The sequence below is a fragment of the Geotrypetes seraphini genome, chromosome 11 (assembly GCF_902459505.1).
Source record: "Geotrypetes seraphini chromosome 11, aGeoSer1.1, whole genome shotgun sequence".
Classification (NCBI taxonomy): domain Eukaryota; kingdom Metazoa; phylum Chordata; class Amphibia; order Gymnophiona; family Dermophiidae; genus Geotrypetes; species Geotrypetes seraphini.
The window spans coordinates 95,567,270-95,592,244 of NC_047094.1; the positions used below are offsets into that span (position 1 = coordinate 95,567,270).

The 24,975-nt window shown below is 44.6% G+C and overlaps 1 protein-coding gene and 1 long non-coding RNA gene across 3 annotated transcripts in view; one reads left to right on the forward strand and one right to left on the reverse strand.

Annotated features, from left to right (window-relative positions):
• The window catches only part of CDH4 (cadherin 4), a 1,411,847-nt gene that overhangs the window by 1,266,539 nt on the left and 120,333 nt on the right, over window positions 1–24,975 (reverse strand). The gene's annotated exons all lie outside the window — the stretch shown is intronic.
• On the forward strand, window positions 1,425–8,934 carry LOC117369131. Its single transcript, XR_004541084.1, has 3 exons — window positions 1,425–1,481; window positions 2,357–2,508; window positions 8,695–8,934. It is a non-coding gene; the product is annotated as an uncharacterized LOC117369131 (long non-coding RNA).

Genomic DNA, 24,975 nt, shown 5'->3' on the forward strand with positions numbered 1-24,975 from the left:
TTAATTAAATTTTACTTTTATAAGCATAACCTTTTATCCCTATTTTAACATTTTATTGTAAACCGGCTAGATACCCGTTGATGGTCGGTATATTAAAAATTAATAAACTTGAAACTCATTCAAGTAGCCCATGTCAAAAGATGATATCTGACCATACTAAGTTAATGCTTTCTCAGAAGGTGTCCAAACCATTGAAGAAAACCCAAGAACTCCCAGCACTAGCTGTAGTAGTCCATCTTGGGTGAATTTCTTCATAAAGGTGGATAATAAATCCCAATAAATAAATAGAAAATAAAACAAACATTAGAAAAGGTTATGCAATGATGGGCGATACAATGTTTTCATAGCAAAGTGAGAAACTAAAAGGTTAAAAAAAATAGAACTACAAATACTGTATATACTCGAACATAAGTCAATCCAAATATAAGTCGAGACACCCATTTTCCCCCCAAAAAGGAGTAAAAATGTGTGACTTGAATATAAACCAAGATTAGAAACTTGGGTGATCCCGATGAGCCAGTCTACAAAGACTGGACATCCTTGCCATGCCCATTATTAATAATATAATACCGTAATACAGGATCTGAGTGATTCCTGCTCCAACTGTCTGAAATGCTCCTTGGATGTGCCCAGGCTTTACAGAAGAACCAATAAAACTTCAGAATGAGTACAAGAATGACCCCCCCACACACACACACACATTGACCTGAAATACAAGAATGACACTCCCCACCCACCCACCCATTGCCCTGAAACCCTTACCGGTACATCAACTTCAAAGTACAAGAATGAACACCCCCCCACCCCCCCTCCAATAGTTAGCAGGTTCAGTGTGACCACACTGGGAAAATAATTTATCTGCAATAAACCTCTTAGACATTAAATCACCTAATAAACAACAGCTTTACCTTTCAATGCTTAAGACATCTATCGAGGACGACTCTTTATGCTGATCGTGTGCGGGGCCCTGAGCATCTGCGTATGCCCAAGACATGGCGGCTCCCGCTCTCTCCGAGAACAGCTGCTCCCCCACCAAAGTCGCTGACCTCCATGCACAGAGCCACTGATGACTGTGTCCACCCCCTCCCCCCCCCCCCCCCCCGGAGCCAATGACATCCATACATCGTTGGCTATCCGCTTTATGCCGAGCTAGTTTGGGGCCTTGAGCATCTCTGCATGTTCAGAGTCTACCAGCAGACCTTGGGCTTGGGCATGCGCAGATGCTCAAAGCCCCACACTGGCTCAATGGAGTGGATCGCAAACGGTTTTGGTATGGATGTAAGTGGCTCCGGGGGGGTGAGTGGCTCCATGCATGGATGTTAGTGACTCTGGTGGGTGGGGTAGAGTGGAGGAGCGGGGGGGGAGGAGCATGGAGGTCAGTGGTTTAAGGGGGCTTGGTGAGGCGGCAGCTCTGTACCGTTTGTGTTAGCGGTTCCGGAAGTGATTAAGGTCAACGGTCGGATCTGCGGTGGCATTAGGAGGTCAGTTGTTCTTGAGGGTGGGCCTGTGCACTGAGGTCGGTGGCTCCGGGCAGTTGCTGCCTCGGCGGTAGCCACACCAGTAGGTGTACAGATGTCAGTGGCTGTTGAGGATAGTGGTGTGGGGGTGGCCTGCATGCAGCAGAGTGATGCGAGAGCTTCACGGTGGATAAGAGGACAGCAGTGCCTGTAGTGAGGTGGTGACCCAAATATAAACCGAGACCCCCATTTTTGGGCCAATTTTTTAGCACAAAAATCCCAGTTTATATTTGAGTATATACGGTATTTTAAAAAAATAAGTAAAGCGGAATTGCAAGAGGGGACATTTGCAGGTCACTGGCCTTGTTTTCAAGGTAATTACCATTCGAGAATTGTTCCTACGCAGTCACTATCAATGTATCCTTGCATTACAATGCATGGAATTGACAAAGCTGAAGACCATCAAATGAGCAGCCTTCATGGTAGTCACATCCTAGTACACCAAATGGACTCTCACAGAAACTCGTATGCCATCGTAAATATAACTTGAATAGCGACCAAACTTACAAATTACTCGAAGTGAAATCTAATTGTGCTATATTCTAAAATCCAAATTCGTTCCCAGTAAAACTTATCTGTGCTACCCACCGGAACCAAAATGCCATATTTCAACCGTTGTGCACACCTGCAAAGCAAAAGCTGTTTTACCTCTATGTTATATTATGTCTGTACTGAAAATGATGCAATTTATACCACCCTATGTCCGCCAAGTCTGTATTTTCCATTTAAGTTTGTCCTGCTTATTCTGGGCTTCTTTGGGAGGACAGGCTAAATAAATAAATAAACTGTGCTGACCAAGAGGACATATAGTTATGCGCAATATTTCCCTATTTTTGCAGTTTTGCTCCTCTGACATTTATCAATGCTACCGTTCCAGCCCCTACCGGAATAACATGCTGTAAGAAGCAGGAAGTTGGAGATCAGCGAGAGAGTTTGAATTTCAAGTACTACAGTGCTTTATCCTTGAAGAAGTCACATGATCACGACAGGGGTAAAAAAAAAAAAAATGTTACAAGACACCATACTCCTATCCAGCCACCTTTAAACACCCAAGGCATTTAGCTAAGGAGCTGCACCTAGCACAAATTAAAGTGGATGACTTCCAGGTAGCCAAACCAATTAACACCCTTCAGACTAGAAACAAAATATCAAACAGGGAAGAAATTCTCACTTTTCCAAAATAAGGAGGAAGATAGCATGTTTTGTAGTTTTGTAATAATCTATTTGCAGCAGCTCCTAGTTAATAACTATATTCACAGAACTCAGAACATTTAAGTTATGGGATCATTAGAAAGTATTCATGCCTGGTAGCAAAAACATACCGGCCTTAAGCAGAATGAGAAAAGATGCAAATTTCAGAAAAGATGATTAGAAGATAGTACACAGAAATCTTCAACCTCGCTGTATGCTACTCGCTCCCAGCTCTTCCTCCGTGCCCGTGCAGTCAAGGGATTCTCTACAGACACAGAACCCACTAACTGCAAAGGCTGACCAATCCCAGGCCAGCACAGCATTCAGATTCCTCCTCCTTAGCATCCTGCTGTACTGAAGCGCATCGTGCTGTTGGGGATTCTGTAGGTGTTACCGAATCCTGTAAGTGTTTTGCTTTTGTTTTATTTTAATTTCATTGGTTGGGCTGGCAGAACTTCTGAGCCTGCCTTACCAATCAAACAAACAAATACAAAAAGCCCCTAGGAGATTCTCTTCAGATGCTGAATCTCCCAACAGCAGGATTCTAGGGAGAAGGAGCCAAAACAAAACACTGGCCCTTGACAGCAGTCCCCCAAATACCTGCATCTCTCCAGGTTGCCCTGCCTGTCCTGCTGCAGCAGCCCAAGCGTCAAGGATAAGCCACGCCCAATCAGAGCACCATCGGGTCAGCGGAGTCTAGGTAGTTTGCGAATTTTAACAATGCTAAATGGAAACTAGTTCAAAAAGCACGGGAGAAGATGTTAATGTGCTCTGGAGGTGATCACAGGCCCCCCTTTCCCTCAAACCATTGTGTATGTTCTCTTTGCCATCCCTTCTTATGCCTATAAAATCAGAGAGCTGTGGGGTTTTGGCACTATATTTCATGCTTTCTCTTCTTTTATTAGGGAGGCATCATGGTCAGCAGCAGGCTTGCTTCCTGCCTCCCCTCTCTTCCCTTTTCATTTCCCATTTGCCACTGAAACGGCTAGAAACAGGGGGGGGGGGGTTTGTAACTTTTTCTAAATAGGTTTTTGCTGTGCACTTATACTTTCTTCCTCCTCCCTCGTGCCCCTTTGTAACAGAGTAAAACAGAACGATGCATATACCGTGAGAATTCATGGAGCCAGTAAGGATGCTTCTCAGTACCGAGCAGCAGCGCAAAATCGTGTTCCTGCTCGTGTCGCTCAGCGGACGAAGAAACTCCGGCAGTCGGTTAACAGCAGGGCAGGAACTTGGAAAGGAGAGAGTGGTGGAGAAAAGAGAATGGAGTAGGGTAGTGCTGGATGGAAGGGAGAGACAAACAGCAGGAGAGGAGGTAGGAAGGAGAGAGAGAGAGACATTTGGAGGGTGAGGGTATTGGAAGGAGAGAGGGAGACACATGGAGGGGGGGCGGGGTGTTGGAAGGAAAAAGAAAAAAGCACCCAAAGGAGAGAGAGAGAGAAAGAGAAGCATCCATAGGAAAGGAAGGTGTGGGGGGGGAGAGAGAAAAGCACCAAAAGGGTACAGAGGATGGGAAGCAGGACCAATGAAATGGGTGAAAGGTAGGGAGGCCTTTGGGTGAAAGGGGAGGGGGCACCTGTGGGTGGAGTGTGGGCAGACTCGTGTCCTCTTTTTTTGTCTTCACAAATATGGTAACCCTAGGTAAGTGAAATCTTTAACCATTTTCAGTTGTAGCTCACAACAGAACATCTAGAAAGTAAAGAAGCATAACACATGGAACCAGACTGAATTCTATTCCTTCCATGTCCCTTCACCTTTCTTTCCCCAACTACCTGTAATCTTTCCTTCCAGCCTATTCCAGTATTCTGTAATTATAGTGTTGCCTGTTCCATCTATTCTTTTATGTCTCTTTGGGTTAAAGTTGTGCTAACTTAAGACAGCACCTTGTATGCTGTTTCTAGTGACTGATACCAGCAAAAGAGGTGCTGGAATGTTCTCTGAGGCCCACAGAATAAGAGACATAGAGAAGGCTAAGCTATCCCAAAACCTGGACTGGTAAACAGAAGCAGATGCTGGATCACACAGCACCGACAGTTTAGGACAAGAACATGGCAGGTGCTAGTTCCCCACCTCCTGCTTCTGGTTGGTCCTGACCAGCAGAATACATCATTTTTGGACGTCGGACATCTCATTTTAGATGGAAAAGGGAAAAGGGAATTAACAAAACGACTCGAGAAGATGGTGGACAAACTTGAAACAGTAGATCAGGCATGGTGCCTATTGAAAAATACTATTGCAGAAGCACAGGATCTCTACATTCCGAGGATTTCTAAAGATCGGAGAACTAAAGGCAAAGGAGAACCGGCATGGCTTACCATACAGGTGAAGGAAGCCATAAAAGAAAAGAAGGACTCTTTCAAAATATGGAAATGCACGAAGACAACCGAAGCCTGGAACAAACATAAAGATGAGCAGAAGAAATGTCACAAAGCGGTGAGGGATGCAAAACAGGACTATGAGGAAAAAATAGCCCGGGAGGCCAAAAACTTCAAGCCCTTTTTTAGATACGTGAAGGGGAAAAAACCTGCAAAAGAGGCAGTGGGACCCCTGGACGACAAGGGAATAAAAGGGTACATCAAGGAAGATAAACAAATCGCAGACAAACTAAATTCCTTCTTTGCCTCCGTCTTTACGAAGGAGGACACCTCAACAATACCTGAAGCGGAGAAACTGTTTACAGGAGAAATAGAGGACAGCCTCACCACAGTTGAAGTGAACTTGGATCAGATATACTACCAGATCGACAAACTTAAAAGTGACAAATCCCCTGGACCGGATGAAATTCACCCGAGAGTCTTGAAGGAATTGAAGGTTGAAATCGGAGAGTTATTGCAAAAACTTGCAAACCTGTCAATCAGAACTGGACAGATACCAGACGACTGGAAGAAAGCAAACGTCACACCAATTTTCAAAAAAGGATCGAGAGGAGAACCGGGCAACTATAGACCTGTGAGTCTTACGTCTGTCCCCGGCAAGATGATTGAATCACTGATCAAGGATAGCATAGTTCAGCACTTGGACACACACGACTTGATGAAACCCAGTCAACATGGATTCAGGAAAGGGAAATCGTGTTTGACGAATTTACTCCAATTCTTTGAGACCGTGAACGAGCAAATTGATAGTGGAAAGCCGGTGGACATAATATACTTGGATTTCCAGAAAGCGTTCGACAAAGTTCCACACGAAAGACTTCTCAGGAAACTACAAAGCCATGGCATAGAGGGAGATATACAAAGATGGATAGGCAAATGGCTGGAAAACCGAAAGCAGAGAGTGGGCATAAATGGGAAGTTCTCTGACTGGGAGAAAGTGACTAGTGGTGTACCCCAGGGCTCGGTACTTGGGCCGATCCTTTTTAATATTTATATCAATGACTTGGAAAACGGAACATCCAGTGAGATCATCAAGTTTGCAGACGACACAAAACTCTGCCGGGCAATCAGATCGCAGGAGGATAGTGAGGAACTCCAGAGCGATTTGTGTCGGTTAGAAAAATGGGCGGAGAAATGGCAAATGAGGTTCAACGTGGAGAAATGCAAGGTAATGCATTTAGGCAGTAAGAATAAGGAATACGAGTACAAAATGACAGGTGCAACTCTGGGAAAAAGTGAACAAGAAAGAGACCTGGGTGTACTGATAGATAGGACCCTGAAGCCGTCGGCACAATGCGCGGCAGCGGCAAAGAAGGCAAATAGAATGTTGGGCATGATAAAGAAAGGAATCTCGAGTAGATCGGAGAAAGTAATAATGCCGCTTTATAGGGCAATGGTCAGACCTCACTTGGAATACTGCGTCCAACATTGGTCTCCCTACCTAAAGAAGGATATAAAACTGCTGGAGAGGGTGCAGAGACGAGCAACTAAACTAGTGAAGGGTATGGAGAAACTGGTATATGAGGATCGACTTAAAACACTGGGATTGTTCTCCCTTGAGAAAAGGAGACTGCGGGGGGATATGATCGAGACTTTCAAAATACTGAAAGGAATCGACAAAATAGAGCAGAGAAGATTATTTACATTATCCAATTTGACACGGACAAGAGGACATGAAATGAAGCTAAGGGGGGACAAGTTCAGGACTAATGTCAGGAAGTTCTGCTTCACACAGAGAGTGGTGGACATCTGGAATACTCTCCCAGGGGAGATTATTGCGGAATCGACAGTCCCAGGCTTCAAAAGCAAACTAGATGCATATCTCCTTGAGAAAGGCATATAAAGATATGGTGGCTATAAAATAAACCAGGTGTATACCTGGCGGGGCCTCCGCGTGTGCGGATCGCCGGACTTGATGGACCGAAGGTCTGATCCGGAGATGGCGCTTCTTATGTTCTTATGTTCTTATATCTCCCATCAAATATGAAAGGAGAGACTAAAATGTGACAGGCAACAGTTGGATTAGATCCATCTGCCAGAACATTAATTGTTTCAGCCAACAGAACACACGAAAGATGAGATAATTATTCTTGCTGCATGGTTTAATGTCTCCTCCGTCTTTCTGCTTTCATTGTTTGTTTTGTCTCCCCATCACCCCACCACCGCCAGCACTACCCAGCACAAGATGCATGACAAACCCCCTCCCCCTCCCCCCCCCCCAGCAATATTAGAACAATATGGTTGGCTCTTCTGCGCAGGTGTCCTCATAGCCCTGAGTTTAATGTTTAGCCCTTCAATACAAGGGGCTCTAAAGTTATTACACACACTGCGCTTACGCTGAACTGTCACCCTGGGATTTGTGCAGCATCTTGCATGGCAGTTACTTACTGCCACACTTTGATGGGCCATCCATGCACAACACACAGCAGCTGTTTCAATTTTTCTACTAGAACAATTCAGGCCCTTCAAGTCCCAAGACTGTATCAACCAGCAAACACGGCTGGAATAAAACTAGTCACAGGGGCCACATGTAAACAAACAATTTGTTTTCAATGGTTTCACCGCAGACCGGATGGGCCATTTGGCCTTTATCTGCCATCATGTTTCTATGTTTCACTATGCATCACCTTCTGTTAGCCAACCTTACTGCATCTGGCTTGGCACCAAGCGCTGCCATCTTTCAACAGCAAAACCATGCCATTAAGGTTTCTTCATTCTACAGGTCTCAATACTTATTTGGAGAGACAGAGTAGCTTAGGGGTTAGAGCATTCAAATCTGGTTTCTCCCACTGCAGCTCCTTGTGATCTTGGGCAAGCCACTTCATGTTTCATGGCCTCAGGTACAGCGTCGGAGGGCCTAGTTTATTCACATGGGTCAGCAAATTAACGCTCATTAATTTGAGCTAAGTGTGTAATTGGTAAATAAGCTTCATATGTCCAGTTACACACCAAACAGATCATTGCGTTCTAAAAATTCAGCTTTACTGAAGACGAATGTAAACCCAAGGCTTGTTGAGTCTGGCAAAATGACTCTTTTGCTGTGCAGGAGTCAAAAAAATGGAACTCCCTTGTGAGCCAAATACAAAACTGATGCGTAAAAGGCATGTTCAGGAAATTACTCAAGATACAGCTTTCTTCTAGTTAATAATTGCCTTTCTGGAAAGTTGATGAACTGTTCATGATCATTCTTATTATGGTTTTAGTTTTTAATAATGTATTAACATGATTTTTTTAGGATTATCTGTATATCATGATGATTTTGTTCTTAGACTATATATGTAACACTGTGAACCGTTTAGTTATAAACAGTATAGAAATTTTTTAAATAAATTAAATAAATAATAGGGTTCAAGTTTGGGTTTCCTTTTCCAACATGAGTGAAATTGCATGAATGCAAGAATATCAAATTAAGGAATATTAACACACACGAGGCCCTTCAACTGCAAGCTGGGCTATACATTTGTACCTGATTGGAGCTCTTAAGCCCAGATTTGTAAAACCAGTTTAATAAATCTAATACTTGTTGCATAAACTCCTGACATTTTTATGGGCAGGTTTGTGGCTGAACTTTACCTTCTCTTGGGGTAACCTGAGCTTGTTCTCCCTACTAGGAAAATTGAAAAATTATGAGCTGAAAACTTCTTCAACCTGGAGTCAAGAGAACAAGACTATGCCCAGAACAGACAAGTGAACATATGTCTGGGCAATTATTTATTAATATGGTAATTCTACTTTACAAGTTAAAAAAGAAAAACAAAATATGCACATTCAGAAGTCTGATTAATTATTTTCATGAAATAACAGTTCCTTGCAAACCAGGATGATTGTTTTCCATGTCTAAAAAACCTGCAGGCCCATGGTGACTGATTAGGCCAATCCAAGGCCAACAAACTCCAAAAACATAGACGTGTTTTTTTCAAAATGAATGTGTGGTCCTGAGTTGATAATTCAGTTTGCAGTGGTACTTTGCACCCATTATTTGAGTGGATAATTGATTGGGGGAGGGGGGAAGAAATAGCCTACATATATAGTTGAAAGCCAACTAAGGGCTAGATTCACAAAGCAAACCGATCGTGTATCGATCGGTTTGTGACCCCTTAGCGACCCCGGCCCGATTCACTTACCTGTCTTCCGACCATCCTCCGATCCGCACATGCAAATGAGGGCAACGGCATGCAAAATAGGCAGGGACGCGATTCACTAAAGAAAACCCTGCAACACCGACTGGGCTGGTTGATTAAAAAAAAGCGACTGCTGAGGACCAGTCGCTGAAACCCTTTCCGGCTGCCCTGCACCTTCTGCCGCCCTGCTCTCTGCCCTGTCAGCTCCTATCCAGCAGCCCCGAACACGCTGCCTGCCTGCCCTAAACCTCCCACTCTTTCCCACACTGCGAGCCCGTGGTTTTAACCCGCAGGTTAAAATCACGGGCTCCCTTACCTACAAAAGTTTTTTTAAAAAAAATCATGGCCTAGACTCATTCCCACCGCATCCCCCCCCCCCCGCGCCGCCCATCCCCCACCGATGCCCCACAAAAGGCAGGAGGGATGCTAACACCACTATCGCAGCTTAGTAAAAGGAGCCCTAACTGCTTCCCTTCCACCGCACCACAATCAGGGGATTAATGCAGTTTTAAGTAATCCAGAAGACGCTAGAACCCACCTCTTAATATCAAGCCCCTTTAATTGCACACACAGCACTGTGCAATGATCAGCCAGGCTGAAGACAGAAACTTATGGCGTGACGGGACGATCCTTTCATGCCTTCAAAGAATTAAAGCAACTCATATTTGGCAGGTGAGCTAGGATTCCAGATGTGTGATCTGGAAAAATAAAAGGGCTGGAGGTAGAGAATTAACTACATGCTGCATTAAACTGAGGCTTTCTGCCTCTATGGTCTGCACACATTTCTCCAGGCACTGCTTCATTAACTATGGTATGGCTGGAATATTCATCAACCTGAACACACCCAAGATGCATCCCAGTCATGCTCATAAGAAAACAATTAGCCACTTTAGTGCATCGTTTGACCCTCCAGGCTTTAATGGGATCCCAACGTCACAATTATAGCCAATAAGAACTGGAAACACATTTTTCATTAATGAACAAGATTGAAATTATAAGTAGTACAGAATGCCAAGCAGCTGACCAGTGATAGGCAGAGTCTGGGTGCAGTGTGCATATGTTTGTGGTGAGGCGGAGGGACTCACACTTTATGTGGAACTTATACAGTGACGTAGCGAGGGTGAGAGGCACCCCTCCCCTGCCCTCTTCTCCACCCCTCAACCGCCTTCCACTCCCTCCCTGCCCCCTCCTGCCAAGCGCATGTGCCCTTTCCCTTCCCTCTTTATTGTTCTGGGTGCAAGTAGCAACCCCTAACCTGCTGCTCGCACCAGCGTCAGCTCTATCTACGACGTCACTTCCTAGGCGCAGGTCCAGGAAATGTTGTCGGAGGAAGAGTCAAACCTGGCACGAGCATCAGGTTGGGGTTGCTGCTTGTGCCCAGAACATTAAAAAGGTATGAGGGAAGGAAAGGGACACACCGTAGTGGGGGGAAGTGGCATAGAGAAGGATGGGAGCTGGCGCCTGGGGCAGACCCTGACCCCGCTACCCTGCTTCCTCCTAACGCCACCATACTTATAGAATGCTAGTTATACTAGTAAATGTAGGCACCTTCATTCCTTTATAGAAGAGGTGTCACCATTATAGAATTAGCCCTTAAAGGCACCTCTGGCTGATCCTTCCTTCTGACTTCACTTCTTGTTCCCGCAAACAGGAAATGATGTCAAATGGAGGGATGAGGCTACCATGATATGGAATTCATTACCAGCCCTCATCAGAGCAGAACATAATCTGAATAAATTCAAAGGAGAATTAAAATGCTTCCTCTTTAAAGATGCTTATGAAATGATGATCCAGTCTTTCTAATGCTTATGGTCCAACAATAAATTGATCTTGTCTCTCCCCCCCTTCTGTTTTTCCCTTCTTCGTTTGCTTTTCTTTTAAATATTGTAGTTCTCCCCCCTTACCTCCTGTTCTATCATATGTTGATTTTGTCCTTTTTTAATAGTCTCTCGTTTGTATTTTCCTTTTTTTTTGTGGTAAAATGCTTAGAATTCATGATTGGGGTTTTATCAAAATTTTAATAAACTTGAGAAACTTGCAAACAGCAGGTAGGAGTGCCTGCTTGTTGCCAGTGAAAAGGGGTACCTTTCAGAGACCCTTCTCATCACTGGAGAGGGGAGGGTGGAGAGGAGAGGTACCAGGGCCCCCCATCAAGTCGGTACCCAGGGCGCTCTGCCATCCTTACTACACCACTGGACCCATCTGTAAAATAGACACTAGGTAACATGCAACGGTCTCTGGGAAAAGGTGACTTGACATAGTGCCTCCAAAATGTTGAGAATTGCCGATTACTCAAGTCTTGGGTTCATAAGCAGTCTGAGAAAGTAACATGTTTGAACGTCTGTAACTTTTTTTTATTTTTTCATATAGAAAGATGGAGTTTATGCTGTTGTATTACAATTTGTTTGCTCAAGTAGAATTTATTAAAACGTCATTTTTTGGTTTGTTTCTGGAAACTGTAGCCACCTTTTCCCAGAGATAGTCACATACGTGCTTGACAGAATAGCTCTTAGGCAGAATTTTGACAATTATGCATAATCCCCACATAAATGTTTAGCTTCTGTTTTACAGAATTACCCCCAAGAGTTTAGGGAAATACATTACAATCAGGTACTTTCTATTAACATTTTTCTAACTTTCAGATGGGCTAGAAATTCCCCCGTGTTAACAAAACTCCTGCAAATGATACAGAATAAAACTGTACACTTCCTAATGTATATTTTTACTATTTTAAACTACCTTTTAATCATTTGTGCTGCTTGCATTATATGCTAAACTAGCTGATGCCCCGGCGTTGCACGGGTATTTAATTATAGCAATAACACTGTAAATGGATTCAAATAAAGATACTTTATAGTGGTGAATGAAATTATTTTTTTACAGCTTAATAAAAAGTACAATATTCAAATTATAATGTGAAATATTTGACAAATTGAATACAATACAACTAACGCAAAACGTGATTATAAACAAAATTTTTAGTTTCACCTCCTGGAGCAAGAACATATAAATTCTTGGGTGAACCCACCCTTGAGCAAGCAACATAGAGTTGTGGGCCGCGAGACCCCCAGAACATATCACCCCAGGTAGTGAGGGATCAGCATACCAAGTTTCGTTCAAATCGGTCAAGCCGTTTTTGAATTACAGTGAGAATGGCAGCTTTTTACATTTTTTCCATTGACATGAATGGGTGAAATCTGATTTTGTTTGTAGCTCCGCCCATGTGTGCAGGTGGGCCGTGAGACCCCCAGAACATATCACCCCAGGTAGTGAGGGATCTGCATACCAAGTTTCGTTCAAATCGGTCAAGCCGTTTTTGAATTACTGTGAGAATGGCAGCTTTTTACATTTTTTCCATTGACATGAATGGGTGAAATCTGATTTTCTGTTTGTAGCTCCGCCCACGTGTGCAGGTGGGCCGCGAGACTCCCAGAACATATCACCCCAGGTAGAGAGGGATCTGCATACCAAGTTTCGTTCAAATCGGTCAAGCTGTTTTTGAATTACTGTGAGAATGGCAGCTTTTTACATTTTTTCCATTGACATGAATGGGTGAAATCTGATTTTCTGTTTGTAGGTCCGCCCACGTGTGCAGGTGAGACGCGAGACCCCCAGAACATATCACCCCAGGTAGTGAGGGATCTGCATACCAAGTTTCGTTCAAATTGGTCATGCCATTTTTGAATTACTGTGAGAATGGCAGCTTTTTACATTTTTTTCATTGACATGAATGGGTGAAATCTGATTTTATGTTTGTAGCTCCGCCCACGTGTGCAGGTGGGCCGCGAGACCCCCAGAACATATCATCCCAGGTAGTGAGGGATCTGCATACCAAGTTTCGTTCAAATCGGTCAAGCCGTTTTTGCGTGATCGCGGCACATACACACACACATACATACATACACACATACATACCTCCGATTTTATATATATAGAAGATTAAGCTGTTACACACTAACAGGGGTCACTGGATGTGGTCCAACAGAAAAATGAGTTTAGATTAGTTAAAATAGCCATCTGTCCCAAAAAGCAGAAATTGTCTAGTGTTTAGCAATTGAGAAATTGAAAGGGGACAGGTTTCGAACCAATGCTAGGAAATTATTTTTCACTCAAAGGGTGGTGGACACCTGGAATGCGCTTCCAGAGGTTTAAATAGGACAGAGTACCCTACCAGGCTTCAAGGAAGGATTGGATAAATTCCTGAAGGACAAGGGCTTACAGAGAAGGATAAGGGGATAAAAAGGGCTTAGACGCCGGTCTCCTTACAGGTCATGGACCTGATGGGCCGCCGCAGGAGCAGACTGCTGGGCACGATGGACCTCTGGTCTGACCCAGTGGAGGCAACTTCTTTTGTTCTTATGATTGTAGTTCTTCCCCACTTTCCTATTGTTTGAAGTAAGTCCATACGTCTTATCAGTGCTTTATTATGACACTTGGATTTTATCCAGTATCCCTTGTTTTAATATGTTTTTATGTAATTTTATATTGTACTCCGCTTAGAAAACTGATTAAGCGGTTTAAAAAATTTTTTTTTAATAAACTTGAAAACTTGAAACTATAATTATCTTTTCACTCAGCATATTTTTATATTAATTCTCTAATAAGTTATAGAAAAATATAGACCTTTAGCAGAGCCACTATAAATGGAAGAGTACATTGTGATCTTTGACAAGTCACTTAACCCTCTGTTGCAGGGGTTCTCAAATCCAGTCCTTGAGGTCCACAACCCAGCTTGGCTTTGCACAAGGAATGTGTATGTAGGGTTACCAGGCGTCCGGATTTACCCGGACAAGTGCTCCTTTTGAGAACATGTCCGAGGGTCTGGACAGCTTTTCAAAACTCCGCACTTTGTCTGGGTTTTGAAAAGCTTTCCTTTGTGCAGTAGAGCATCCGCGCATGCATGGATATGATGCGATGACATCACGCACACACGCATGGGCGCATGATGTCATCGTGATGCATCCGCACAAGCGCAGATGTCCTGCCCGACGAGAGCATGCAGTTGGGGGGGGGGGGGGGAGATGGAGGCGGGGCTGGGGATGGGGATGAAGGCAGGGCTGGGAAGGGATCAGGGCGGGACTAGGGAGTCTGGATTTTCCAGACAGAAAATCTGGTAACCCTATATGTACGAGATCTATTTTTATTCACTACTTTCATTGTTGAGGATACGTTGAAACCCTCAGCTCCATATACAGCGGCTGCTAAGAAATCAAATAGGATATTAGGAATTATCAGGAAAGAAATAGAAAACAAAGATGAAAATGTTATAATACCCTTGTATCGCTCTATGGTACAGCCACACCTCAATTATTGTGCGCAGTTCTGGTCACCATATCTCAAAAAAGATACAGCGGAACTAGAAAAGGTACAGAGAAGGAAGACAAAAATAGTAAAAGGGATGAGACGACTTCCCTATGAGGAAAGGCTAAAGTGACTAGGGCTCTTCAACTTGGAGAAGAGACGTCACATGGGTGATATGATAGAGGTTTATAAAATAATAAATGGAGTGGAAAAGCTAGATGTGAATCGCTTGTTCACTCTTTCCAATACTAGAACTAGAGGACATGTGATGAAGCTACTAAGCAGTAGATTTAAAACTAACCATTTGAAAATATTTCTTCACAAAATATGTAATTAAATTCTGGAATTCGTTGCCGGAGAATGTGGTGAAATCAGTTAGCTTAACGGGGTTTAAAAAAAGGTTTGGATAATTTCCATAGGCCATTAATGAGATGGCTTGGGGAAATCCACTGCTTATTCCTAGGATAAGCAGCATAAAATCTGATTTACTACTTGGGATCTAGCTAGGGACTTGGGACCTGGGTTGTCCCAAAAGAATGCTGGGCTGGCCCGGACCTTTTTTTTCAGATTTCAAAATTGACGTCAGGAGTAAGGCTTCTGGGCCAGCAATGTGCAATCGCTGCACCCGCTTGGTCTTTCCCTTCCTCTACTTGTGGCGACAGATGACGAATAGCAGCAGCGGCAGTGGGCGAGAAACCCTGATCTAACTAAGGTAATGGGGGGATGGGGGTTGGGTTTGGCTATTCGCTCCATAGGACGCACCCTTTTTCCCACCCACTTTTTTGGGGGAAAAAAGTGCGTCTTATGGAGCAAAAAATATGGTACTTTGGGAGAGAGGCAAGAGAAGGGAGATACCTTTATGAAGGGGCACAACTTTTCTCTTGTTTGCAGTCTTAAGACACTGACTAGAAAATGACATGGGGCAAATTTTCCTCATCCCCGCGCGATCTCTCTATCCCCATCCCGTCCCTGCAAGCTCTGTCCCTGTCTCGTTCCTGCAAGCTTTGTCCTCATCTGCGCAAGCCTCAAACACTTTTAAGACATAAATGCACAGAAGGTGCATTCAATTGAAAGGAAGCTCTAGAACAGTGCATCGCAAACTATATTCCGCGGCAGATTACAGGTGGGTCAGGAGACAGCAGCGAGGAGAGGTGCCGGCTGACTGCTGACAGGGCGTGCCTCTCACAGTGAGAGGCACGTTCTGTAGGCAGTCAGCTGGTGCGGATGCCTCTCCATTTCTACTCGCCTCTCTTTTTGTAGAATTCCCCAACTGGCGGCTCAGGGCTCCATCTGAAGGGTCTTCACGCATGCGGGTGACATCATTGCATCGATATTCGCGCATTTCCAGATGCCCTCCAGCCAGGGATTAGTGTGTCATGGCTTCCAAAAGTTTGTGAGACACTGCTCTAGAACGAGGGATCAAAGGAAATAAGTGAAAGATGGTGGCCACACACCCCTGAGAACCGGCATCGCCCTCCCCCACCCGCGATCCGGCATCCCTCACCCACCCAAACACAATCCCTTACCCCGATCTGGCACTGGCACCAGTACCAACGCACAGGATATGCCAGTGCCCAAAGATCCTCCCTCTTGCCTGGGCTGGGCCTTGAGCATCTGCGCATGCTCAAGGCCTTCTGGTTCTCGCTCTTTCTGAGATTCTCGGAGAGAGTGAGAACCAGAAGGCCTTGAGCATGCGCAGATGCTCAAAGGCCAGAGGGAAGATCTTTGGGCACCAGCACGTCCTGTGCGTTGGTGCTGGTGCCAGATTGTGTTTGGGTGGGTGGGGGATGCCGGATCGCAGTGGGGAACGACGCGAGCGGGGGGGGGGGGATGCTGGATCATGGGGGGGAGATGCCGAATTGGGGGGGGGGGGGGCTTGCAAATCGAGTCAATGCTCGGTTTGCGAGGCATGATTTGCGGGAATGTTTTGCTCATATTGCAAAACACTCGCATACTGCATTACTCGCAAACCGAGGTTTGACTGTACCTGTATATATGTCAACACAGAAGATTTAGAATCAGAAAATAATATTAAATATTGAACTAGGCCAGTTACTGGGCAGACTTGCACGGTCTGTGTCGGTGTATGGCCGTTTGGTGAAGGATGGGCAGGGGAGGGCTTCAATGGCTGGGAGGGTGTAGATGGGCTGGAGTAAGTCTTAACAGAGATTTTGGCAGTTGGAACCCAAGCACAGTACCGGGTAAAGCTTTAGATTCTTGCCCAGAAATAGCTAAGAAGAAAAAATTAAAAATTTAAATTGAATCAGGTTGGGCAGACTGGATGGACCTTTCGGGTCTTTATCTGCCGTCATCTACTATGTTACTATGTAACTAATTTGAGTGTCGTTGTATAACTTCAAAAAGATGGTATACAAGTCTCAATCACTTACCCTAATCAACAATGGGATTTCTTCATTATATTCCCCCTTTCCCCACCCCCACTGAGTTACTTGCTCACACTCTGGTCTTCCTCATTTCTCCATCTCAAGTCATTTTGAACTAAACATGCCCAACATCCTCCATCAACACTCACAACTTGTTAAATTATCCTGTCAGAAGACAGATGTTCTGCCTTTGCAAGGAAAGTCATTTAGTTCCTCATTCCGTGTAGCATATATTAGATGAAAAACAAGAAATGCCTGCAAGAAGCTAATAACTGGGAGGTGGATATGTTTTTACTATTTTTTTTCCAGCGGAAGATTTATTCCAGGTTGAAATAAATTTGTGTTACCAGAGGTTGATTTAACAGAACAAATTGACTTTACTGGTTAACTCTTGAAGGTGCCTGCCAATTTCAAAATTTTGTTCATGGCAGGAGTCTTTATGAAGGGGAACAACTATTTCTCTTGTTTGCAGTCTTAGACACAGACTAAAAAATGACATGGGGACAAAATCCCTGCGCAATCTCTCTATCCCCATCGCGTCCCTGCGAGTTCTGTCCATGTCCAGTTCCAGCAAGCTTTGTCCTCATCTGCACAAGCCTCAAACACTTTAAAATCAAAGCTTATGCGGAGAAGGCAGAGCTTGCAGGAATGGAACAGGATTCACGTGGACAAACGGGAATCCTGAGACCCCGCGGGGACAAGGTAAATTTGTCCCCATGTTATTCTCTAATTGAGACATCTTTCTAACAAGAAAAACAGGTATCAAAAAATAAAGATCATTATGAAGCAGAGAAAGCTACAGTAGATAAATATTAAATAATGCGTTTTTAATATAGTTGAACGTTATATCACTGCAAAGTAAAATGAATTATGTGAAAAAGTAGGCAAAGCATGGTACACCTCCCTGGCCAAAGAAGGCAAGTTATAGGTAGAGATGAATAGAATACTTTGTAATTTTATTGTGAAAATGGCACATCCCTTAAGAGGAAGAACCTGTCTTCCTTGATTTATGCAACTCTGCTGCTTATTAAGCGCACAACAGCTTTACCATTGCTTACATTACATTCTTATCATGGGAGATAGACTGACTTTTCATCAAAAGACTATCTTTGAAAATAATTAAATTGCTCACACTCCATTTCCTCAAAGCTTTCACCAACACACATTTGTCTCCTGAATCGTGTGATTGGATTACACTTCTATCTATTTCACCGCTAAAATGAAAGGTTTTCCTCACTTTGCTCCACAAATATAGGTTTATCTGGTTAAGATGTCTGGGAGGTATGGAACAAAGGCACCGTTCCAAAGATAAAGAGAAAGCCATCATTCCATCTAGCCACGTTCTCTTTCGAACAATGGGAAATGTTTTAATCAAGCTGCATTGGATTTAAGATTTTAGCTCAAACTAGCAGATACCAGATACAGGGATTGTGTCTAGTGACTCTCGCTTATCTCTGCTCTAGATTTAGATTTTTTTAAAATGTTTATTGAATTTATATGGGAAAATTATGTCCTACCTGTTAATTTTCTTTCCTTTAGTCACAGTAGATGAATCCAAAGACTAGTGGGATAACAGTTATCAACCAGCAGCTGGAGATAGAGCATACTGAGTTGTTCTCAGGGTATATCTTGGAAGCACAGCCTCCTGGCCAACCAGTAAAAGTTTTCTCAAAGCAGCTGAAACAACGCACAGAAAAGGAATGAAACCTACGAGACATAAGGAATATATGTAACAACTGTCCGCACATGTGCTACCCAAATCCCTGAGGCTCTCAAACTGAGAATGCAATTCCAACCCACAAGGCATGTCCAAACTGTGCCTGCGAGCGCCAAATCCCGCAACAGGGTGGGGCTCTGGATTCATCTGCTGTGACTAAAGGAAAGAAAATTAACAGGTAGGACATAATTTTCCCTTCCTTGTCATCAGCAGCAGATGAATCCAGAGACTAGTGGGTGGTACCAAAGCAATCCAAATATAGGGAGGAAAAGAACCCAGGGAACATGCAAGGCCACGTTCCCCCCCAAAAAAAATCCTGCAATGCAGTACCCGGCCAAGGAGATACGAAACTCCAGAGAGTATGTATCCCATGCTCATGCAGAGGTTAACTCCTTCCATAGCTCTCGTGAGTAGGAGCAATCATCGCTGGGGAGCACCAGGCTGTGGACTTCACTGCCCCGTGCTACTCCCTGGAACATAAGAAAGCAAGCAGCCTCCTACCATGACTACAATGCCCCAGAGAACCCCCTGTGGAATAACCCCATTATGTCAGAGACCCATCTTTAGATGACAGCCAAATCCCCGCAAGGCAGCAGGGTAGCATGCCAAGATTGCAACAAGGGAAGGCTCCCCATCCAATCGAAGCCTTCCCAAGCCTAAAGTCCAAGGGGCTCCCACAGGATGCAAACTGCCGACCAAAGTGGGGAAGAATACTAGGAGGAGACAGGGCCCCCCCCGAATCCCCAGGAAAAAACAGCGACAACCTCAGAGCCTGAGGAAGTAGACCTAAACATCCCGTCCACTCCTCCATACGATGGAATCCTAGAAGGAGCGGCAGGAACAAACACACAACCGAGACCTGAATCACAGAGAAATATTTGAGACCTGAGCCACTGGAGAATCTCTCAACTGAGGCCCAAGACCCAAGAAAACCTTACAAATGAGGCCCAGGCCACAAGAAAGAACTCTTAACTGAGGCCGAGCCACCGGAAAGCACACTCCCCAGAGGCTTGAGCCATAGGAAAGCCTTCTCAACTGATGCCTGAGCCTACGAGAAAGAACTCTCATCTGAGGCCAAGCCCCAAGAACAGTGACAACTGAGGCCTAAGCCCCAGGAACACTCCGCGCCTCAGGCCGAAGCCCCAGGAACACTCCGTGCCTGAGGCCAAAGCCCCTGGAACACTCCGCACCTGAGGCCAAAACCCCAGGAACCACTCTGCGTCTGAGGCTTAAGCCACAGGAACACAACTACTGGTGTTTAATACAGACTGGAACCATATAGGGTGCATAACTGGACACCCTTTGCTGCTTAACTATCTTATACATAAACCATATGGGAAAGGAAGACATTTACATGGGCTAATCAACAAATAGAAAATGCAGTGGGGGAGGACCGCGGCAGTAAATAGTGCCGAAGTCTCCCCACTGTTTCAGAAAACTGAAGCTGGTAGCTACCGCCACGCCTACCCCGCAGGCAGTCCCACATTGACAAAGAACTGCCGACCCTTTTCTATCAGAAGGCATCCGGTCAAAACCACAACCATGTTCCCGTAAGCAGCCATCAATCATCCCTGACCGCATTATTCCCAGACGACCAGCTGGCCCCCTTTGGAGGACCCTATAAACAAAGGAAACCACCGCACAAAGCTACTGGGACCGACCAGCCGAAGGAGGGTAGGCTACCGAAGACCGCGCTCCAAACTGATTCTGAGCGCAACCAGAAGCAAAATTTAAAATGCTCCGCATCGAGCTGAAAGGCACCTGGGATCTCCCAGACATACGGGCCCTAAGGTGCCCCTATCGGACTCAAGCCCCTTTCATCAGATCGTGCCAAGGCAGCGACCCGACCTGCAAAAATTCAACTTATCTTTACGTGCCTGCCACTGCCCCAAGGCTCATCTGCGGGAAGGCGTCAAAAACCCAGCTGCTGCTGGTGCCCGCCCTCCTCCCCCGAGAGAGAAGAACACCGCCAGGCACCCCAAACTAGGCGCTCATGTCCCCGGGAAAGTCCATGCATTAAGCCATAGCAACCCCGAACTGCGACGCACCCAGAGTTCCCAACAAAAAGACCAGCACTCAATACCTTACCGTTTCCTCTTCAGGCAACCCTCGTGGGTAAGAAGAAACTTCCCGAAGAGGGTGAGGTAGGGACACTTGGAGGTCCCAGGTGTACCTCCAAAGCTGGCACGCTGTGCTAGAACACCCCTCCATTCCACAAGCCCGACCTGGTTTGGACGCTTTGTAGCCCTAGAACCCATAGAATCCAGGAGCTATGAGAAACATAGCAGCCAACCTGCTGGAGATAGAGTTTACTGGTTGGTCAGGAGGCTGAAAGCAAGAAAACACTGTGGAATGACGATGATCCTGAGATGGATTTTAATAAAAGAATCAAAGTTCCAATTATGCAATAAAATAATCCACATAAAAAATAAAAAATCCACATACAAATCAAAAAGACCTAGTCGACTCATGGCGCAGGACACAACACGGTCCGTGTTTTGACAAGATGTCTTCTTCAGGGATCCATTTTGGGTCCTGTGCCATTAGCGGACTAGGTCCTTTTGATTTGTATGTTGATTATTAATTTTTTATTTTTTATGTGAATTATTTTATTGCATAATTGGAACTTTGATTCTTTTGTTAAAGTCCATCTCAGGATCATCGTCATTCCACAGTGTTTTGTTGTTTTCTCTTGGATTTTTCAAGGTCAATTCTCTTTGATTTGTGGCCAGGAGGCTGTGCATCCAAGATTTATCTTGAGAACAACTCAGTACGCTCTATCTCCACCTGCTGGTTAATGGCTGTTATCCCACTAAGTCTCTGGATTCATCTGCTGCTGATGACAAGGAAAGACAGAGGTGAACCAAATTAACATCACATAATATTTACTATAAAGGTAAAGGTACCTGTAAATTAAACTGAAGTCTGACAACAGTCATCTAAAAGTCTCCAAATTTGCTGGTTCTGCTGCTATTATGGCCTTGCACTATTGATTCACTCTTTCCTATTTAGTAATGTATTTTCTTTCCAACTTCTACTTCTATATTTGATTTCCCTGCAAACTGCCTCGAAAGTCCTCTGAAATACTTGAAATACTTGAACTTGACACAGAAAGGATGGCATGTAATGAACTACAGAGCTGCGTTGGGAGAGGCACTGAATGCATATACATAAAATGATGGGATTGATGAGACCTTTGTAACCCTCAACTATGCTTCAAGTACAAAATAACCCTTCCTCTTACACAAAATTAAGGGAAAAAGAAAAAGAATTTATTAATGAAAAGTGTATAAGTGACAAGCACATGACTTATATACCAGAGATTACTCCGAAAAAAGAATTCACAGATTTAATTTGTGCCCACTGGTCTCAACTTTGCATTAGCTATCACTAAAACTAGTGACCTGAAGATGGGAACATTAGGTTCTTACCTTGATAATATTCTTTCTGTTAACAGGGCATACGAGTCCTGACTAGTGGGTTATCTTTTTCTAATCAAGAGCTCTTGCAGAAGGAACCATATACTTTTTCTTCAGCGGGCTCTACTGCATTTCCTCCGTTTTTTTCCTTCTACAAGCAAGCTGGAAGGTGCCTTTCTGATCTGCTATAAGTTTTTGTTATTTTCAGGTTTTTATCCAAAGTATGAGGCTTGGGATGCTCAATAAGTCCCCAGTTGCCCTGGGGCAGCTCTGCCTGGGAGAACCATACCATACTGATTCTTGGATCCTGCAAATGTTGACTAGGAATCACTGCGGCTTACATAGTATTAGAAATGATACAGAGGTATAGTTCACATACACATGAATACATTATAACAGGTCAGTGCAGTGAGGAGAATAGATGTGTTTTCAGTGCTTTCCTGAATTGGAAGTATATGGTAAGTCATCATAAGAACATAAGAACATAAGCAGTGCCTCTGCTGGGTCAGACCACAGGTCCATCCTGCCCAGCAGTCCGCTCCCGCGGCGGCCCAAACAGGTCACGACCTGTCTGTATCACCAGAAGGGGCTCCCTTGCCACCTTGGTTTCTCATTTAAGTCCTGTCTTCCTATCGAAGTCCTAACCCTCCGGTCTTGCACATGCACGACCTGGTTTGGTTTCTATACTCATTACCTGATTAGCTTTCTATACTTGTGTTACATCCCAGCTCCTCCCTCAGTATCCCATGATCCCTTTATCCTTCAGGAATCCGTCCAATCCCTGTTTGAATCCCTGTACCGTACTCTGCCTGATCACTTCCTCCGGTAGCGCATTCCAAGTGTCCACGACCCTTTGGGTGAAAAAAAACTTCCTTGCGTTTGTTTTGAACCTATCTCCCTTCAGTTTCTCCGAATGCCCCCTCATACCTGTTGTCCCCTTCAGTCTGAAGAATCTGTCCCTATCCACCCTCTCTATGCCCCTCATGATCTTGAAGGTCTCTATCATATCTCCCCTGAGCCTCCTCTTTTCCATAAGTTGCCTGGGAGTTCATTCCAGACTTTGGGTCCTTGGAATTCAAAGGTAGTCTCAAAGAGAGCTTTTCTCTGGACCTAGAATGGAGGGGAGTGGTAGCTACCAGTGTTTAATTGACCTCGAGTTATTGAAGGACTGTAAGACCAGGATAGCAGAAATGAATCCAGCTGAGTTCTCTCCATATATGGCTTTATGGACCATACATGCAAGTTTGAACTGAACTCTGGCTTTTGACTGGTAGCCAGTGCAATTCCTTAAGTAGTAGGCTTGCCCTCTCATATTTAAGAACATAAGAACATAAGCAATGCCTCCGCTGGGTCAGACCTGAGGTCCATCGTGCCCAGCAGCCCGCTCACGCGGTGGCCCAACAGGTCCAGGACCTGTGTAGTAATCCTCTATCTATACCCTTCTATCCCCTTTTTCAGCAGGAAATTGTCCAATCCTTTCTTAAACCCCGGTACAGTACTCTGTCCTATTACATCTTCTGGAAGCGCATTCCAGGTATCCACCACACGTTGGGTAAAGAAGAACTTCCTAGCATTTGTTTTGAATCTGTCCCCTTTCAATTTTTCTGAATGTCCTCTTGTACTTTTATTGTTTGAAAGTTTGAAGAATCTGTCCCTCTCTACTCTCTCTATGCCCTTGATGATCTTGTAAGTCTCTATCATATCCCCTCTAAGTCTCCTCTTCTCCAGGGAAAAGAGACCCAGTTTCTCCAATCTCTCAGGGTATGAAAGGTTTTCCATCCCTTTAATCAGACGTGTCGCTCTCCTCTGGACTCTCTCGAGTAACGCCATGTCCTTCTTATGGTACGGCGACCAATATTGGACGCAGTACTCCAAATGCGGACGCACCATCGCCCGATACAACGGCAGGATGAACTCTTTCGTCCTGGTTGTAATACCCTTCTTGATTATACCTAGCATTCTATTCGCCCTCTTAGCAGCCGCTCCACACTGTGCCGTCGCCTTCATTGTCATGTCCACCATTACCCCCAAGTCCCTTTCTTGGGTACTCTCCTTCAATAACATCCCTCCCATTGTGTAATTGAACCTCGGGTTTCTGTTTCCTACATGCAATACTTTACACTTCTCAACGTTGAACTTCATCTGCCATCTCGTCGCCCATTCCCCTAGTTTGTCCAAGTCCCTTTGCAATTCTTCGCAGTCCTCCTTTGTCCGAGCTCCATTAAATAGTTTAGTGTCATCTGCAAATTTTATTATCTCACACTTCGTCCCTGTTTCTAGATCATTTATAAATATATTAAATAGCATCGGCCCGAGCACCGAGCCCTGCGGAACACCACTCGTGACCTTCCTCCAGTCCGAGTAGTGGCCCTTCACCCCTACCCTCTGTTTCCTACCCTCTAACCAGTTTCTGATCCATCTATGCATGTCTCCATCCACCCCATGGTTCTTCAGTTTCCGGAGTAGATGTTCATGAGGCACCTTATCGAAGGCTTTCTGGAAATCTAGGTATATGATGTCTATGGGTCTCCTCTGTCCATTTGTTTGTTAATTCCCTCGAAGAAGTGCAATAAGTTAGTAAGGCATGATCTCCCCTTGCAGAATCCATGTTGGCTGGTTATCAGAAGTTTATTTTTTTCAAAATGTTCATTGATGTGTTCTTTTATCAATGCTTCCGCCATTTTGCCTGGAACCGAGGTCAGACTCACCGGTCTGTAGTTTCCCGGATCACCTCTTGATCCCTTTTTAAAGATGGGCGTAACGTTGGCTATCTTCCAATCCTCTGGGATCTCGCCTGTTTTCAAGGATAGATTGCAAATTTGCTGCAGTAGTTCTGCTATTTCCTCCTTTAGTTCCTTCAGAACCCTTGGATGGATTCCATCTGGACCCGGGGATTTGTCAATTTTTAGTTTTTCTATCTGCTTTCGCACATCGTCAAGGCACACTTCCA